Raw genomic sequence first — 19,310 nt, 5'->3', positions numbered from 1 at the left:
TATTGAAGATGTGCCTTAACAGCGTTCAATACCCTTTCATGGAGCTGAAAAAGTGCTATACAAGTAATATTATACTTAATTGAGACGCATATCAATATGTCCATCCATCAGATCTACGTAATGGAAATATTTATTCATTTAGTCGGCATCTGATTGGGAATCTTGACAGCATCATGTTGTTCTATGTTTAGCCTTTTACAGAGGTTGAAATTAATAAAGGGCAGACACTGATGCGGAAATAAGATTAGAATCTTGTTTTTCCTTTTCTTTTAAAGCTGGCGGTAATATAAACAGCCTTGTCTACAATTCAGAGAGGCCGTTTCCGCTTCGTCGTGCATCTTCATCAGCATACATGCATCAAAGTGAAAAGCTTCTTCGAGAACGACAACATCTTACTTGTTGATCTAAGTGTAAAACTGTTCACTCGACCAGCAACTTGAAAGTCTGCTTTGCATGTTCGGATATGCTTGAACACCTTCTAAATATTGCAATCGCTTGAATAAATGTGAATCAAGCCTGTTGTCCCTATAAACCTGGCCTCGTTGTTCGGTGAAATTTTAAGTTTCAAGCAATCGTTTCAGCCTTTACATCTATAGTTAGTATCACAAAGCACGTCTTTATTTCCGTTTTCTCTTCCTCTATTAAGCACATTTTGTCGGCCATTTTTGAGAATATTCTTGATTTCTGACAAATATAACACACAATAAAAATTGACACATAAATCTAGTCGGACAGTCGATGTATCCTGTACAGATTATCCAAGTCCTTTTACCATCTTTTATGCTTTTTTTTGATAGAAATTTAGAGTCCATTCATGAGCTCCATTCGTGAGGTCCCATGTATACATGTATGTCCACCGCTGGCAGGCAGAGCAGACGAAGTGGTTCGCTACGATAGAAGATAAACTGTCAACATGTGAAAGAGCTTTCTGAAATCTTTTGTCAAGAATTTAACCGAAAGACGATGTGCATGAAATAAACGAGATCTTGTAACGTCATTGGATATCATAACGTATTATGACATATATTATTGTGTTTTTTTCTCCTTTGGTTGAAAATTGCTGGCACGAAACTTCTGGGAATATTTCGCTTAGCGCAGGTTTACGTAAAAAAGCGAGCGCCGCTTTGATGTGATTAGTCACAATTCCTTTGGTTCAACTTCCCGCCAACAGTAGAACCGACTTCAATTCTGATTCCTCGAACTCAACGTGACAGTGCTCGGAATGGAAAGTTCCTGAACTCCAAATATGCCTACTAGTACACATTTCATTTAATGAATAATATATAGCTTTGATACGTTTGTGTTCAGAAGTCTGGCACCAGGCATTACAGTCGGAGTTTTAATATATCCTTTTTAGAAGGCTTTTGCCGAGAAAATGTCGACCTTGCTAACCTGGCCTTTGACCCCGTTCCTTTATTTCTCTTTCGCTCTCTCTCACAGAAGGTTATTCATTCCTTTATGAAGCTAATTTCGAGCAATTGAGGACTTTGGCTTTCTTTTGATCCCCCGGTCTTTTTTTCTTCATGTAATAATGGATTCTCATGAGAGTTGATAGTATCAAAGATATTACTTTTGGCGGCGAATATCGGAAACGAGCCTTTCTGGATTTTCGAACGAATTCCGTGTGCCGATTAATTCCAGACTTCGTATACATGTACGAATTGCAGGATTTCCCATTATTACATCGGTTTATCTTGTATCTCTCATCGCAGCGCGTCAACATGCACTTTGTTTGGCCTGTCAGACGTCCGTTTCTGGTAGCTGTTGTCCATCAAATTTATTCCATTGCTGGCTGATTGATTAGTTGATTGATTGATTGATTGATTGATTTATCTACTCATTCATTCATTCATATAGCCAGTCAAGAAGTTAGATATTAAGTAGAATACCCGCGCGAAGAAAATATGAGCCTGACAAACTTGAAAAACCCCATGTAACAAAACATTTCTAAAAAGAAGGAAACCAGACGAACAAGATGAATATCTAGAAACAAATCCTTTAAATGTTAAAAATAGAAATTTTCATTACATTGTACCACGCTCTTGGGGATAAGAGAATACTATCTGATCTTCAGCATACAGCAGGAGCTTTGAATAAAGGCGACACCCTGAGCCGTCAAAGTGGAGAGCAAAATGGCAATTGAAACGAAAGATAAGAAAATGGAATTTGCCATGTGAAATGGCAGACCCGAAACTTTCTGCCTAAGCGGAGAACCAAGATTGGAAGATGAACCCTAGTGAAATATCGACCATACCATGACTACGTCCATCTTGAAACATTTACAATAAAATCATGCAATGTCGATTTAATACACAGGCAACCTCGTCCAATGAACCTTTAAAATTAACTGAAAAATTAAGATTTCTATTGCGACGCCCAACGTTTGAGCTGGTTTTTTTTCACCATCTATATACACGACTAGGAATACGTGCTGCTATTCTTTTACCGAACTGCTTATTTACCAAATAACTACGCTTGCAGGCAATCTTGGCGTTACCGAGAACATGAAAGCGCCGAGCCCTCCTAGCTATGTCTCGCGTGCGCGAAGTAAAATGAATCTAGTCTTTCTACTCTTGCTTCGAAGCCTGTCCAAAAATATCTTGATTTAAAGCCTCAATGGAAATACACTCTCATCGCTTTGATGGAGACTTTTTTAAGATTGATAAGAAACAGGAGAAAAAATATCTGCTAATGGCATGATTTTGTTTGAGTAGACCGGGCTCATTCACCCGCCAGGCCGTTTCAAATGATTTATTTGTACTTGTTGTTCCATGCTGTCAACGTGAATCATCAGATGTTTGAAGTCGTTACTTTTACTCTTGTCCTCGAAGGCTTTCACTTAAATTGTCGTGCCCTTGTTTGTTCTTCTTGTCAGCGAGTCTGTCTATCAATTTTATGGAAGGTCGTTGCGAGACCGAAAGATTTCTCACGAACAGAAAGGTGTATCGCGCGCGAAAAGTACATGTATGGTCACGTGAGCCTTGTTGGCAACGCGTGCTCAATTTAATTCACGATTATGCACATGTATGCAGAAATGTAAACGTATGAAAATGAAGAAAAGTGTGCACTCCCTTGGGTATGTATTCAAACGTATATTATATTTGCTCTATTAATTGTATCAGTACACTCGCAGCGAATACCATTGCTGTTACAGGAAAGTTAAATAATTCACCCGTCAAGTATTTCTCGACGGGGAAGAATGTGGTTTAGAGCACGTAACTCAGTGGGAAAGGTTAACCCAGCGTTAGATCTTTCATCAAAATATTATTCCAGGGTGAAAACCCGCTGGGTCTGCATCGTTGATAATTAAGGAACTTTATCAAATTGAATGAACTGGGGTCAATGCGTGGTATGCTGTCGGGTATTAATATTCTGATCGCTGTCGTTGGATTACGTTGGTCTGTATGAGTCAAGGTATAGAACGTTGAGCTTTTCGCTCCTCACCGGGCATAACCCTAAACTTACTGAAGATGTGTGAAGATATTGCCTATAATTCATTCTCGAAGGCAGAAAGAGCGTACTAGAGTTTTGGTGTACATTCTTATACGTATTCGAGGTCGGAGGTATATTTAGTTACGTCCCCAATTCCGAGTGCGTAATAAAATGGAAGAAAGGCGGTGGTACTGTCGTATAATGAGCCATCCATTTTTCAAGGAGAAAATGATAAAACATTTCTGTGCTGACACTACCACGGTGGCAGCGACGTCGAGCTGTTTTTGGTGGGTATATCAAATATGATGATCGCCTGAAGGTTTAAGATCCCTTCCATCACACAGTAAGCAGGCAATGCATATGAAATTAGACAAAGAAATGTATTCTATTGCAGTGGTCCTCTCTGTCAGGCCACTTAGACATTATCGAATTATTTCAAGTGTACAAGCCTTTTTAAGTACACACATGGATTTCTTGACTGTAAAGATGTTTTGAAGTTAAACTATGTTCAGCTTTACAATTGAGTCTGTGCAACTACGCACTATATATTCCTAATGTTTAAAATATGAGAACCAAGAGAGAGCAAATATAAAGTTAGCGTACCCAAAAATTGATTTTCAGTTACCAAAGCGACGCGATACTTTCGGACAAAATATTTGCAAACAGAGGTCTAATATTCAGAAAACACACCCTTAAATTTATTTTAATTTTAGCGGCTTTTTACTGAAAAGGATTTGATTTGCAAATTTAATGATACCATTAAGACCTCTTTGACAAAACCACAGAGTACATAAATGAGCATTTCACACAAGAGAGAAAGTTAAGTAAGAAATCGTGTTTCATCTTCTTCAAATAGTCAATGATATCAAGAGAAGGACACTTGTTACCACATTAAATAGTTGCTTTTAAGCATTATTACAAGGACATTTAAAAAGTAAAGTTTGAGCTTTCATTTTATAACTAGAGGTTCTTTAATGTTTTCTTGGTAACAAGCGCCCATCTTAAAATCTATGCGACGCTTTTAGAGTGCTGTGTAAAAAAAAAAACAATAAAAAACAGTATTTAAGCCCAATACCGTCAATTCTTATCCTTTTCGGAATAGTCATATGATTCCTTAGCAACCAATTACAAAGAAACGCCCGCACTGTGGTTCAAAAATAGAAGTTACAAGCTCGGCACTTTACTCTGAATTATTTTTCTTGACGTTGGTAATACTTTTCCTTTAACCTTAAAGTTCGGTCTGGAGCTTCACGGCACTGATGATTGGCAAAAACGGTTGTACGATGGTTGACTCGTTACCTTTTTGAAACGTGGTTGGGAACAATGTGTATAAAATGCAAGATCCTAGGTACTTGAATATTATCAATTGATTAGCTCCGTATATGCATACTTATGCAAAACTCAATGAATAAACTTTGCATAAATGAATATCGATGTACCATATCAGTATTCATTTTAATATGCAAAGTGTTCTCGGATCTCCTTGTATACATCTTCCAAGTTATACTTCATCCTTAACTCATTAGCATACCCAGCGTTTTTCAATCCTTTCTCAATATTCTCGACAAAGCTTCGCCGGTACTAAGGTATAGAAAGCTAGGCCTAAACCAACGTTATACATGTAAAATGTGCAATCATACAAAAAAGATGGAAAATTCGACCGGATGGTGAACAATCGTGAAATTTCTATGTTTGTTCATCTAAGAGGAAGACCCTTGTGTGTATTCTACGGCGCGCCAAATGTTTCAAAAATATTTATCGATTCAGTGCAAAAATATACTGTCTTTCTCAATTGAAATAAAAATTCGGTCTCATTAGGAAGGAAATAAGTAAGAAAAGTATAATTAAAAAACAAAAGACAGAAATGTCATTTAATACTTCATTTTAACTTGAGAAAAAATCTTTAAAGCGTAATTAGGAAATAAACAATTTTCAACGATTTAAAAAAGTCATACATACACTTATCGACATATATACACGTATAATAGTTCGCGTAAAAGGTGCAATGAGTGCTGATTTTACAAAAAAAAGAAAGAAAAATATGTTATACAGTGGTACGTCCACAAAAATTCACAAGAAAATCACTAAAAATCACTACTACCACTCGGAAAGAATAGTACAAAAAATAAAAATGTGAACCACATACAGAAAATCATTATAAAAGAATCAGACAAAAAAAGTCATGCATACATAAAATTATTTATGTACTTAAGAAAATTAAAAAGCACTACGTCTCAATAAACGTATTATAGATAATCAAAATAAAATATGAATCACCAGTCGCTTTGACACTAAAGAGAGAAAATCGGAGAAAAAATTCGGCAGTGATGGCTCTAGACAAAAGTGGATCTCATCTACAAAAAATAAAATAAAATAAAATAACGAAAACGAAAAAAATTAGAAAACGCCATGAACAGAGATACAAAAAAACGCGTGGGCCTGTGGAAGAAAAAAACAAATGAGGACTCGCCACAGCAAAAAAAAAAAAAAAAGAAAAAAGAAAAAAAAAGAAAAAAAAACGAGCACTCGCCACAGAAAAAAAAACAACAAGCCCGAAATTACAATTATTTTATTCAAAAAACTCATGGTTCACGTTTCCTTCGATCGATGAATCCCCAACAGCGGGGAATCCGATCACCACATACTCCAATGTTTGACGAAATATTAATTGAGCATTTCAGTGATAACGTGACATTTTGAAACCTAGCTCTGTTTGGCTGGGCCCTGTTCTACTTGAAACCATACTTGATGAAATGAAGTGGGCAATATCACCTAAAGAACGTCCAAGTTAACAGTGAATAGTTCCAGAGATCACGAGCGAGACGTACAACCCATGACCCTCCATAGCAACACTGCGAACATATCGATGCCTAATTAGGCGCGGTATGGCAGGGAGCCCACTGCAGGCCTTCCACCGAGCCGCACTGTCATCGCCGTTTGGCCCACATGATTTCTACACAGTTTTATACGTGTGGTTCGATACATCGGGTTCAAATACCATGATAATAAACCACCTCGTTGTTTGGTAATTCCTCGTCTATCCTCAAAGATCACCCAAATCATGATAAAATGAATAGTTTTGAAGAAATCTGCCGCTTGTTGAGAGAACGTCCATCGTTTTCCGTGTTCGACAAGACGAGCAACGCAACTGTACAAGCCTTACGACTACGAGTATGGCGCGAGTGTCCGGCCTTCGCAACGCCAGACACTCTCACTATGTGATACTCGCAGGGCTAGACCGGCACATACACGACATGTCGATCCCATTGCAGAAATCTTTATATCCACACAGTCCAATATATGGAGCTACAATATTTGTGCAGTAGCCTATAGGCCTACATAGCTCTGTGTGGCAGGGCTGTGAGTTACCGGCGTTATACGGCCTGGCCGTATAACGCCGGTAACTCACAGCCTAGCCCTGCCACCCAGAGCTAAATTTAAACGGAGTGTTTCAGCCCGAGTATTTTTGCCTTTGCCACACTCCGTTTAAAGGCTAAACCCACGGGATATGTGTGTGGTTCGATACATAGCGGCCGCTGCTAGCTCTGCATGGCAGGGCTGTGTGTTACCGGCGTTATACGGGAGGCCCTGTCACGCCGGTCACACAGCCCTGCCATGCAGAACAAGGCCGCTGAGCGTTGCGTGGTATGCAATTTTACTATGCATACCCACACTGGGGCCGCTATGTATCGAACGACACGTAACCGTGGACTAGCGGCTAGCCATCGTTTTGTTGGGGTTTGGGCACAGTTGCGAGAGGCGGCCCTACACTTTACAGCGCGCAGCGAGGGGATCGCTGGTTGCCGGCGTGTAGGCCTACTGTATTAGCGACGGGACCGCCGGCCGCTGGCTTACCATCACGAGTGTACATTGGAGCGAGGTGACCGCTCGAAGCCGACGAACCACCACGAGTGTTTTGTCCACTTTTAACTAAAACTGGTAACTGTTTAATATAGAATGGGACGTGTCGGTAACTTGGACGTCCATGAGATGATACTGAAGACTAGAAGATAAGAGTTATCGCTGAAATACCCCAAATATCTTGTCCAACATCCGAGTGTGATAATCCAAAACCCTCTGGCATTAAACTGTAACAATCATGACGTTGACAATTATTCAATTTTCATGTTGGGCTTTTTCTGCGGGGTGTCCCACTCTGTTTTCTTTTCTCGAACGGGCCTCTTTTTTTTCTACTGAGTTTTTTTTTTTTGGTAACCTCTTTTTTTTTTTTTTTTTTTTGTAACCTCGCTTTGGTTTTTTTTCCCAAGCTGACCTCGTTTTGGTTTCTTTACAGCCTCAACGCCGGCGCGATCTCGGTCGACTTTTCAATTGTGATTCTCTTTCTTTTTTTAGGTGAGACCTGATGGTGATTCATTTTGTGTTTTGGTAGTAGTGCAAGTACTATTTGTGGTTTTGATTTTAATCATTTCAATATTTTTTGTGTGTGTGCTTAATTTTTTTTTCGTTTTCCCCTTATAATCAGCATTCATTGCACCATTATTTCAAATACACATGTATGTGTACGTCAATAAGTATGGGAGTGTGGTATTTCCAAATTTTTGAAAAGTTTATCTTCTCATTACGGTATCTTCTCATTACGGTTTAAAGAATATTTTACAATTAAGCATTACATAATATTCTGCCCTTTTTTGCAATAATACTTTTCTCATTTATTTTCTTCCGTAATTCCATCGAATTTTTGTTTCAATCAAGAAAGGCGGTTGCACGTCATCTTTATCTGTACAGACACATTCAAATATTTAATGACACGTATTTTCAAATGAATGCTATTTTTATGAAAAGGTACATTAATAAAATGCAATGATATGGACGAAAGAACTTTTTTCTTTATTATTCACACACGTTTAAGACTTTTTTTAGAAAGAAAATTTGACAGTTTATTTTTACTCAATGACGATAAATATTTTTGAAACATTTGGCGCGCCGTAGTATTCAGTTTAAATATTCAATTTCAGAATGAAAATATTTACACTATCTTAAATAATCCTCTCTAATGCTCGTGGTTATATTCCTCTTTGTAATATGGAAAAATAATCGATACCTACCAAAATCGTTAAATTGTGACACAGGTTGTTAATTATATGTAAGTAGGTAGGTAGACAGACAGATAGACAGACAGACAGACAGACAGACATCTGCAGCGCTACTGCTGTAATGTGTGATAACAAACCTATCGCACAGACATCAAGGGCTACCCTCAATTGAATGTACGAATCGACATTAGCGTTCGGATCGTGTAAAACAGAGCTTATCAGGCGGTGTGTCTACTTAGCAGCAGTCGCCGCGGCCTTTCAACGGAATTGAATAACACGATAATTGAGCGCAACGGGACAACGTCAATTTGCAAACACAACTTTTGATGGTACGTGGATCAAGTGGCCTAATCTGCTATGCTGCTTTCCGTTTGTTTTCCACAAAACTCAGTGGAACTACAAGCAGAACAAACTAGCCAGCAAAATAGGAACTCGTGTTTGCCTTTCAGTCTGTTTATCGGCAGACGATATCTTTATCCACGCTTATTCTACTTTCATAAATAGGGTATTTGGTTATTGGAAACAGCAACAACTCTCTGTATATAATGCAACATTCGGGGCAGATGAATATTCCACATTGATAAAGAACCATAAGCATAAAATTTCAAAACCGAAACAATGCTCATTAATATAATTTGCATAAATTAATACTAATCGGCCCCGTATCTTGCACTAATAGCAACTCTCTTGTGTTCATTATTGCTTGTTAAGATGAAAACCAATCCACGATGAAGACGAAATGTTATAAGGCACCGACAAATGGACGTTTTCACATTGAGGATATAAGAGTAAGGTTCTGTACATTGAAGATATAAGAGTAAGATTCGGCTGAGAATTTCTATGGGATGTCGTCTTCCAGACAAGTCTACGTATGCAGGGTCGTCGTTGTATATTAGGTTATTGATTGCTTGGGATTCAAGCAATAAGCTGACCAGATCCCATGATAGTTGATAAGATTGGATGACCAATTACGGGTGTAATACGTGAAGCTGATCCGAGATTCCATTTTCCAAATTGCGCGAGGGCATTGACTTGCGAAGTGCTGTCCCGCAATGTCAGACTTAATTGTGCGTGTACAAGACTAGTACATGCCTTAGACCTTGAACTATGTGCAGTGCGCATCACTTTAGTATTCTATCGAATAACTATACAGCGACTACATCGCCAGTGATACTACTGCAGTATACCCTCCGTCGCCTGACCTGCTTGAAGAGCATTTCGCCTGTTCTTTTTCATGCTACCATCGAGATAACTATCATGGGCGTAATAGTCCGTCTGAAATTATCACTCGAAGGAGACTGAAAATATGTAAAAGGAATTTCCAAGTGGTTGGCGATATCATAAGCTAGGCACTGAAGACATGCCGGGGCTTTTATCGATTTTTCTAAAAAGGCGTGCTAACGGATGAGACATCAGCCAGAGATCCATTTTTTGGCTCTCAAAGGAACGCGAAGATGCTCGGATCGATGTGAAAGTCGGACTGAAACCCGATTTCAAAGATCCTTCGGAAAAAGAGACAAAGAAGAGCAGTTGCTATATTCGTACATCTCATATTCTATTCCCCGTTGTTATTTCGATGTGAAATGGTGCGCTTTTTTTGCAAATAATCGACCTCTGCACTCGTCAGACTGTGCTGTAATGTAATCTCTATCGCAGTTCTGTATCTGAAACCTGTCTCTTCTCCACATCATCAAGGAAAAGCGCCATTATCGACAATCATTTCGAATAACTCAAAATGCGAACAGTCTCACCTTTACAGGATATATGGCATATGATAGCGATATGCAAGCACGTATGGCTGACATCGTAACGTTCAAACGAGTTTTATCGTGTGTGCATGATGGATTTAACAAAAGCCCTATTTATTAACTCCGTCGGCACTAGAATGTGTATTGATATGTGGATGACAGCATGACCACCATCTGACGCTCAAAACTGTCCGAGGCGCCGGCGTCATATTTTGATTCCTCGTGCAAATATCATGCAGTTAAATGAACGTAGTATATCTTTGATATCTTAACTGCTTAGTCAAAGGAAATTGAAGAATTATTGTACAAAGAAATTCTGTCTGTCTATTCACGCTTCGTTTCAGCAGATATTTATTGAATTCGTATTTCGTTTTGTGTATCAACCGATAACAATTTAATGGTATTATCGTGCCCTTAGCTTAGCTTTATTTTGACGGAAATGAGTCATTACGTGACGAATACGGCGACAACACGGCAGCAAGCTTACATCTCCATTCATGCCCATGAAACTCACTGGTACTTATCATGTATCTGTGTAAGCTTTGATGTGACGCCGTGCGCCATTCCCCTGACTGTAGGTTTTAGAATGGGGCTACGATCTGCCGAGTCTTTACTTGCCAAATTAATTCACAGCTGGGACAGACAATCTCGTCTGGTATTGACTTTGGACTGTATTGCAAGTATTCACTTCCCACTGCTCGCAAACATGTATTCTGTTAGTAAAATGAAGACAAATAAAACTGCCGAGATTTGCCAGGCTTTAAGTTAGCTATGCAGCCACTCTGCTTTGTCACCACTTAAAACATCTGGTCCCTAAAATGTTTTAACCGAGATCCAAATTTGGGTACGATAGTTACGATAGTATCCCCTGCATCGCTACGTTGCACCCTACCATGAATTATTACTTGGTATGGCTAAGGTCAACAACTCAAATGACATAAATGTCAGGGGCGTCCAACCTGCCCGATTGCGAGAAAATAAGTAATCATGGATGTTTGACATGTAAATGTACAAGAATTATTCTGAGGCATTTTGAACAAACCAAGCTTTTTTAGGGGAAAGCGAAAGCTGCTTGCCCCTGTTTCCAATTACAACTTGAAAATGTAACCCTCCCACCCTAAAGACAACCGTTCACCACCAACCCACCCCACCCCCGGGAAGAGGTAAAACTCCCCGCTTTCCGTAACCCGCCGCACTTGCTCTTAGGCCTACCATCCACAAACTCCCGATAATATCCAAGCGGTACTCCTCGCCCATTCCCGGCCTTTTCAATGTGGTCCTCTTAGAAGGGTGTTAAATTTTCCTGCTATCGGATAAACATTTCCAACCCGCCTTTCCTAGCTTCTACCAATACGAGAAAAATGCGCCCAAGCCCACAAAGAAAATATTCGCACATGTCCCGTCATCATGAACACATGTGTTGGCTGCCCCGAGTTGTCCCGCCAAAAAGCAGTGCAGATTTCAATACGACGGTCAGAAAAAAAGATAAGTTTCATTATTTTATCGTTATATAGCCACGATGAGAGGGAAAAGCTGCGGACTCCACAGTTTGTCACGAACCTAGTGGTTTAAATGTGCTCCTGTCTGCGTTTAAAATGTTACAAATACGATGTCACATCAAAGTGAACGTCGTCTGCTTCTGTAGCTCAAAGTGCGCGCGCATCATAAAATCGTCTTGAACATCCGGGAAGGTGATCCATTGCTGTGCTTGATTTGAGGAAGCAGATTGAGCCACAGAAAAAATGCATCAGCAAATTGGATCAGCAACCCTTGTAGGAGACGTCATATTTGATTATGACATAACAGCTATTCATTGTATCAAGTAGAGAACACACAACAAAGAGAATCATACATCTATTTATTGCCCCACCGTGACCAAAGACGATGTAATGCGCCACCGTACAAAGGGTTTCACATCGCGCGCTCTAAAATAAATTGTATCGATTCATGTAGCTTCTCAAAATCCTTATGTTTACAATGCTTATGCGACGTCAACTTTTGTGAAATGGAACAACACTCGGTGTAATATTTTTACTAACAATAATTTAAGTTAATCTAGACGGGCACGCTCGAAAATCGGGTTATGCAAATTTCTGGACACCCTGGTGATTCCATTGAAGCAGAAGAGTTCCACTGCTGTTAAGGTGGTATGCGCTTCGAAAGTGCAAGAGTTAAACTTTTGCTCAAACTTTCCTTCGTGAATCTTTCAACTGTTCTCTTTCAAAATCGATAATAAAATTCGGGGGTCACCGTGAAAATTTCGGTACTAGAGAAACAAGTAACCCAAGTTTTACCGATATTTGAAATTCAAAATGGCCGCCATCCCTGGATTAACTCTATGGAGAAAAAAATAAAATTTTCAATTTTCGAAAAACTAAGCCGGTGAAAGTTTTTCTTTCTCCAAGAGCTTCAAAAGGAGCCCCCGCAAGTGGTAGATCAGAAAAGAATTGTTAAAGTTTGAGAGTAATAGTCCTAATATCTGTCCCGAGACGCGATCTACCTTAATGTGGAACATATTGAGATACGGCAGAGTTTAAGGCGCTAGCGATTCTTGTGCCTGTGATTGAAGTGTTGCCCGGAAAAATAAAAATACCAATCCATCAAACTTAAAATGCCACTAGCGGTCTGATTTCGCGTCACAAGCGTTTGTATTCTCGAGCTGGTACAGCAATGAATGAATGGATTGGTGGGTGGATGGATGGTTGGATGGACGCTGTCAGAGAATATGAGCTTTACAAATCAAGAAGAGCGTCGTAAACCATGGTCTTGATTGATGAATGTAACATTACCACTGCCGCTTTAATATTGGATTTCAATGTAACTCTCAAATGTGTTGAGCATAACGGTTCGCGCTAATGTGTGATGTATTAAATTCTTAGTTTTTTCCAGTAGAGGGACTATACGTGGGTCTGTTGCGACATAATGGATGACTGTCTAAGAACTCATGTTATTGACTCTTATCGACACATCACTTCCGGCTTCTTTCCTCCAAATGCCAGTATCAGTAACAAATATACGTTGGCGTGTTCACAGGGGGAATATTACCACGCTCTTATAAGCGAGAATTAAATACTGTTATGGCCTGACAAAAATGGGCAATTAAAAATGTATCAAAGTCACAGTCAGATGGAGCAGTCAAAGACTTTCTCGATTATCCATGGATCGGACTATGCGGTATAATGGTGTTGTTATATAGCGTACTTTGTTCTAACAGGCAAGCATAGGTGTGAGATGAATATCCAAATTACAATTAAAATTAAGGTAGAATGCGCCTCGGGGACAGATTTTCGGGCTCTCTACTTTTACCATACGATCCTATTCTACCATTGAGGGGAGGGGGGCTCATTTTGAAGCTCATAGAGTTAATAATAAAGCTTTTACCAGCTTTTTTGTGAAAATAGAAAATTTTATTTCATTTTCCCCATTGATGTAATACGCGGTTGGCGGCCATTTTGAATTTCAAGTGTCAGTTAATATCAGATAATTTGTTTCCCTTGTACCAAATTTTTCACGGTCACCCCTGATTTTCATTCTTGATTTCGAAAAGGAATAGTATACAGTTTTCTTGAGGAGGGTTCGAGAAAAACGTCTTTCAATTTCGAGACGCGAACTTCCTTAAAACAAAGCTTCTTCATCCCAGTTAAAGCTTCAAAATCGACAGTACAAAATACGGCTGATAAATTGACCAAACAACTCGTCAAATTGGAGAAAACACAGCCGACTCATCGGAGGTAGTACCACCGAGGATTAATCTAGGTTTCGGGATCGTAACCTGCCATGGGTATACCAACAAGTTTTGTAAGAGAGTCAAAAGTACCGTGAATAAGGACAATGATCTCCATATACAGTGTGATGACATTAGCAAAAAGCAGTAGGGCCAAGCAAACGGGTTTTCAATGTTTCGTGTATACTATCGTTATCACGAGTTTCATCTTCTCCCTGCCTTTCTCAGAAGTCGGTCTCGCTGCCAGTAATGATGCTGTTCCCCAGCCTTACCGTTTGATGGTCGCCGACTCGTATTCAGACGCTATCTCCACGAGCTCCCTGATTTTTTTTCTCATTTCATGTCGTCACGTGTTCAGATAACCAGCACGCTGCGGCAAATATTTCAATCGCTCTTAAGTTGCCATACTTCATGCAGAACTAGGACCGGTATCAATTTTGCACACTTGTTTGCGTGCGTCAGCGTTTGCTTCGAATTTTATTGATCACCATGGTAACTTGCGAACACATTGAGAGAAAAAATGATTTTTAATCTACAGGCTGGGTATATTCTGACGCTCAAGCGCTTTACAGAAAAGCACATGAAGCTGTAGTATTCATTGGTCCCCCTGACACACATAGACCTGTTTTATATTAGTTCACTAGTTCGCTTTCTTTTGTTACTAATTTTTCAAAACATTAGCCAATTAAAAAGCGGACAATCTATACCCCTTTGCTCAATGTTATCGGCTGATGAATTTTACAATTATTACCATTTTAGGGTAACAGCCAAGATCATGCCATAGTTTCATTTGATATCTTTTGGAAGTATTTGAGATGAAATTTTTACAAAGACAAACGCTTCATTATCCATATGTTTCGAAATTGTAAACTATCTGTTTTTGACGCCTTTATAACATACATCGTGCGGGCGTAATGCGAGCGTGGTGAGTATTGCGTGTCGTGAGAGACGGAAAATGCGAGCGTTTATGATGTGACTGCAGTTAGTTTCCACGACGAACCAAATTTGCATCATTTTGGGGGAAATATTGCATCCATGTTCTGTTTCTCATAATCAACGGCAGATATATCACGCTAAGCGAAACGACATGACATGTAACCATGGTCACATGAGACGCACAAATCCCTGTAGATAGCAAGAGTGAGTCCCGTCAAGCGGAACGCTGACTGTAATGGCAAACTTAAATAAATAAGTTTTAGAAAGGTATATATCCGTCGCCAGAATCTAATCTATATTAGATCAGGAAATATTTGATATATTTTATTTATAGGCCCAGAGGATGGAAAAGCTGTACCTCCTTGCGCTGTTACACGGTGGAGCAGTCGCTTGATTCCATTTCCTTAATACCATTGGAGACAGTTCTTCCTTATAAATGTCGGTTCTGTTTGTGGTCTACGTATAAAAGGCGATCCGCTCGAAAGTATTAGAGTAGTACACTATGACATGATAGTTTGCCAATGTCCTGATGTTTAAATTACACGATTCATATGTCAGCTGCAGATCAAACTATCTTGGACTAACATGTCCTACTTGCCGTGTTTGATGTTCCCGCCTTTTTCCATTTATAGCTATGTAATAGAAAATGAAAGTACAATGCCCTTGAAGGTTATATACAAACAGGATTGTATAGGCAATTAAATGAACTCGATTCAGCTAAAACGATACCAACTCAAATTTTAATAATGCATTACTTACGTTTCATATATTTACCCCTACATATTTCTTCACACCTCTTAGAAGGTTGTTATAACCGGGATACTTACATATTTACACACGGGTCCTTCAGCTTGCATGACCACCCACCGAGATTCAAATTGGATAGTTTTCTACTCAGTTTATTCACTGTGCCGTGACAGCATGCTATTATATCCTTGATGAGAATAAACTGATGATTTTGGCCAGTATTTCTGATTAAAATCATAACGCATTGTACCTTCACATCATTAGGTAATTTTGATACCGAAAGTACAGAAGTACTCAAATGGGAATTCCGGTTTAAAGAAGAGTTCAAAGCTTTTTGATTTTATGGATTCTGTCATTCATTAAAGTTGACAGGTCTCTTATCAAGTGGAGCTAAATGCGATATAAGTTTGAAAGTATTAATTTGCATGCGATGAATATCCAATTCAAACGTTTGTTACAACGATGGAACAGCTTTCGCCTGTAATTCGAATTAAGCAAGCGTATCTACTGTTCGTTTAACTCTTGGTTTTATCCACTAGATTCTCTGTAGACAAGCCATAAAAATTCAAAATGGCCGTCTCCGGTATACTTGTAAGATTTTCTGCCTCTTTCATTTACTTTTATCATAATTTTAAACATTCAAAACAACTAATCTTGCCACTCATCGCCGGTTTAACATATCCAGCTTTCCTTTTTCAAAGCAATGGTGGACTCAAACTTGGCAGTCAGCTACCCGGTTTCAAAGAGAAGCACACGTCACGTTGATGTTTATGCGATATACAGTTGCAAAAACTGTGCAATTCAACACAGCAACAGAGATATAACAAATGTATAAGTTCATGAAACGTAAATATTTGCCAGGAATTAAACTCTCTACCAAATCAATAACGGTTACCATCGATTTGTGGAGCAGCTACTGAGCCAAAACGCTGTCAATGAAATCTTGCAACCGTCCATGATTCAACTGCCTTTATATATTTTCCTTTAAGCTATACACGTCCCCGCAAATGACTTTTTCATTAGGTATGAAACGATGCGAAAAACGAATCTTTCAGAGTGCCCACTTCAGCGCGTTCACTTATTGTGAGTCGACTAGTTGGCCTTAGGTAGTGCTGTCTTTAATCATTTTTTTCTTGAATTATTGGTCGCCTTATCATGAAAGCTGTACCAGTCAATTCTAGGAACACAGCAAGATCAGTTACGTTTTCATAGCATGAACTAGATGAAAAGTCGACTCGGTATTAACGTCAATGAGCATTTATATCAAACTCATGATCATACGTTCATTTATCTATCTATCTATCTATCTATCTATCTATCTATCTATCTATCTATCTATCTATCTATCTATCTATCTATCTATCTATCTCTTGTCTGTCCGTCCTGTCTGTCTGTCTGTCTGTCTGTCTGTCTGTCTGTCTGTCTGTATGTATGTATGTATGTATGTATGTATGTATGTATGTATGTATGTATGTATGTATGTATGTATGTATGTATGTAAATATGTATGTACGTACGTACGTACGCGTATACATATGCAATTATGTAAAATTGAGATTGTGTCGAGAGAAGCTAAGGGGTGAAAATAAAGGCTGTATGGCTATGATGATGTTAGTTGAGAACGTTGCACAACAGATACAGACTCTGGAACTTGTCGGTTAATCCGTGCATGTCTGGTATTTCGTTATGTTATGTCATAGACAGTGGCGTTGAATACTTCCACGGTTATGTAAACGATTAGAAGGGGAAGCTGTTGTCGTCACATGACATGTCCAGGCGAATTAGTTAACCAGACGTGATGTAATGTGGAATACCTTTACGTCACGCCATACCATGACATGTGTGATATGTAGCGAAGTGTCGTCCATAAATGTTAGCGTTTGTTATCTGACAAAATAACGTGTGGCAAATTTTGTGAGATATTAGTGCGAATGACATTTATAAACACGTTTCCACTCGGAGCTCTTTCGCTGTATTAACTTTCCCACTTTTCCATTTTTCGTCACAGAGCTCATTGAGGAAGTTGCAGACACTGTGGATCCGCGTGAATTTCCTCAGGACAACCACGGACAGTCTTTTTTCATCGTTGTCATGAGTAACAAACACGTGTGCGTCACTGCTTGATTCGGACGGCTACGCGTCGTGGTCGCTGGGGAACTGACGTTGATTGATACTCATCCCTTCGCAGAGAGCGGGGAAACAGTTACCATGGGGACACGGGAAATGATGTTAGAATTCATTTACTAATGATGGAGACATGTTAATGCGCGACTTTCAGATACAACACAAAGATACCACATACAATCCCCCAAAGGAACGCACTAACAAGAAGTCTTTTCTCTACTTGTAAATATTGCGAAAACAGTTTGTCCTTCGAGAGCTCTTGAAAAACACGTTTTATATTTGATTGATTTACCAACCATTGAAATACTTGAAGTAAAGGCTGGATTTTTTGAAAAGAAACTGCATCCTTCATTTTATCCCGGCAGTCTCGAAAAACGTTTACATCCGCTGCGAGAAGATGCCTTTTACGCAGAGCTGTTGGAAAAAATGGGGCTTATTTAACCCTTCAATTTAAGAAGTCAACGACCATGAAAGCGACGGATATTCCTTCAATTTACAGTCAATAAAGTCACCATGCTTGAAACCCAGTTAATGACGCTAAGTGATTAGTGTGCGTTTCTGTCAGAAACAGGTGTTTCAACGTTCTCTTGTTTCATCGAAATCGGCACAGTACGCATTTACATTAGTGGCGGAATCTTGATTTTAAACACACACGGGCATTTATCTCTTTTTTTCTCTGTCGACAGCTCGATGCTGTTCCAAGACACCATAATGTGCACATGTGAAGGTAATTGATGTTTTGACGACGTTTGTCGTCCAAAGTGTACCGTTGACGTGAATGGTAGACAGATCACACGCCTGAATCACGGAGTTATTTTGGTTCTCTTTCGACAACCTTTTCTTTTCCAATGACGCGCGCTCAGGAGTTCTCATGTCGGAACTATTTCACCACTCAAAATCAGTGTAAAATCTGGAATCTCTTTAGCGGAAGAAATAGACCCAAGAGGACAGCGCTCATCAGTCAAAGACAAACTGATCGGTTTGGTCAGTGGGCAGAGAATCCGGACTGAATTCGGGGGACGACAATTCAAATTCTATGGGTCATTTTTTTTAACCAGAAACTCAGTGTAGAGACGACGTATATATATATATATATATATATATATATATATATATATATATATATATATATATATATAACAATCCCATTGCTTGTATAATATATATATATATATATATATATATATATATATATATATATATATATATATATATATATATATATATATATATATACTTGCAATAGGATTGTCATAAAATTGTTAACAAAATGTTTTCGCTTTTAAGTCCCACAAAGTGCACATTATGCATGGTGTTTCGTATAGATATTCATCTACTTCAATTTGTGTATGACAATACTTCTTTCATGGTGTCCATATTATGTATGTATTGCTATGTCAGCGATACCTAAGATATCTTCACTTGGTAATACACAACACAACCAAAGATTTTATACACAACAGCTGGTTTGTTATATGCAAATAAAATAACGCTGATTGTTGATATGGAATTAAACATTTTCGGCTACTTGCGTTTCATTTGTAC

General features: G+C 38.9%; 1 protein-coding gene across 2 annotated transcripts in view; it reads left to right on the top strand.

Annotated features, from left to right (window-relative positions):
• Positions 1-18,898, top strand: part of LOC139133089 (uncharacterized) — a 56,727-nt gene extending 37,829 nt beyond the window's left edge. The window contains exon 3 of one of the 2 annotated variants that reach the window (XM_070699507.1): positions 17,650-18,898. The gene's annotated coding sequence lies outside the window, so the exon portion shown is untranslated. Of the gene's footprint in view, positions 1-9,197; positions 10,977-17,649 lie in introns of those variants that run through there. The other variant, XM_070699508.1, reaches the window with a different exon arrangement.
• The last annotated feature ends 412 nt before the right edge of the window (positions 18,899-19,310 follow it).

Source organism: Ptychodera flava, chromosome 5 (genome assembly GCF_041260155.1).
Source record: "Ptychodera flava strain L36383 chromosome 5, AS_Pfla_20210202, whole genome shotgun sequence".
Lineage (NCBI taxonomy): Eukaryota > Metazoa > Hemichordata > Enteropneusta > Ptychoderidae > Ptychodera > Ptychodera flava.
Note: the sequence above shows the minus strand (reverse complement) of the source record. Positions and strands in the feature narration are given on the sequence as shown.